Here is a 1,214-nt window from a genome sequence, read left to right on the forward strand (position 1 = left end):
CTCTTGGTGTCTCTGCATGTGTGGATTGTTTTGAATTCACCATGTCTGCGTGACGGCAGCCTGGAGAATGAACACTAAACTTCCCAACAAAATGAAAAGCAGAAATAGGAATTGAAGAAGCTGCCATATACGGAGACAGACTGTTGGTCTATCTAGCTCAGGATTGCCACCACTGCAGATCCCCAGGATTTCAATGGGTCTTTCCCATCTCTACCTTGAGAAGCCGGGGGTTGAACCTGCTGTTCAAGACCCAGGAGAGATGATGCAGAGAGACTTTAAGTGATGTGAAATTGGTATCTTTAATCTGGCATAAGTGACTCCATCTCCTGTCAGAAGGACTAAAAGGTAAAGTTAAAGGGACCCCTGACAGTTAAGTCCAGTCGTGAACGACTCTGTGGTTGTGGCACTCATCTTGCTTTACTGGCCGAAGGAGCTGATGTTTGTCCACAGACAGTTTTTACGGGTCATGTTGCCAGCATGACTAAGCAGCTTCTGGCGAAACCAGAGCAGCGCATGGAAACACTGTTTACCTTCCCACCAGAGCGGTACCTATTTGTCTACTTGCAATGGCATGCTTTTGAAGTGCTAGGTTGGCAGGAGCTGGGACCGAACAATGGGAGTTCACCCCGTCGCGGGGATTCGAACCGCCGACCTTCTGATCGGCAAGCCCAGGAGGCTCAGTGGTTTAGACCACAGCGCCACCCGTGTCCCTATTCTACCTTTACCAACTCAAAATTTCAACATTTCACTGGGAAAACTGATGATGGTGTACATTTTAAATACACCCTCAGAAAGCCGGGAGTGTTGCTATAACTAGAACAGGCGTGAATGATAAATATGAGACTATCTCTTTGCCATTATAGAACAGTGCCATTAATTCCAATATAGCATTGTAGAACTAGACTAAAAAGTACTTGAATGGTGGGCCAGTGCTGGGACTGATGGCAGTTGTAGTTTGAAACATCTGGATGGCACCAGGTTGGCACATGCTGTTTTGAGGGTACACACCAGAACTTTGAATTGGGCCCAGAATCAGATAGGCAGCCAGTGGAGCTGTGGCGACTGGTGAGATGTGTTTGGAGTGAACAATGTCCATTGCTTTCTGCTTCAGATTAGTTGTCAGAGGCAGCCTGCATGATGCGTTGTGGTAACTGAGTTGTCTTCCTGTCCTACTTAAGACACAATCTTGTTCTTGATCTAGGATTGAGGGACAT

The sequence above is a fragment of the Lacerta agilis genome, chromosome 4 (genome assembly GCF_009819535.1).
Source record: "Lacerta agilis isolate rLacAgi1 chromosome 4, rLacAgi1.pri, whole genome shotgun sequence".
Lineage (NCBI taxonomy): Eukaryota > Metazoa > Chordata > Lepidosauria > Squamata > Lacertidae > Lacerta > Lacerta agilis.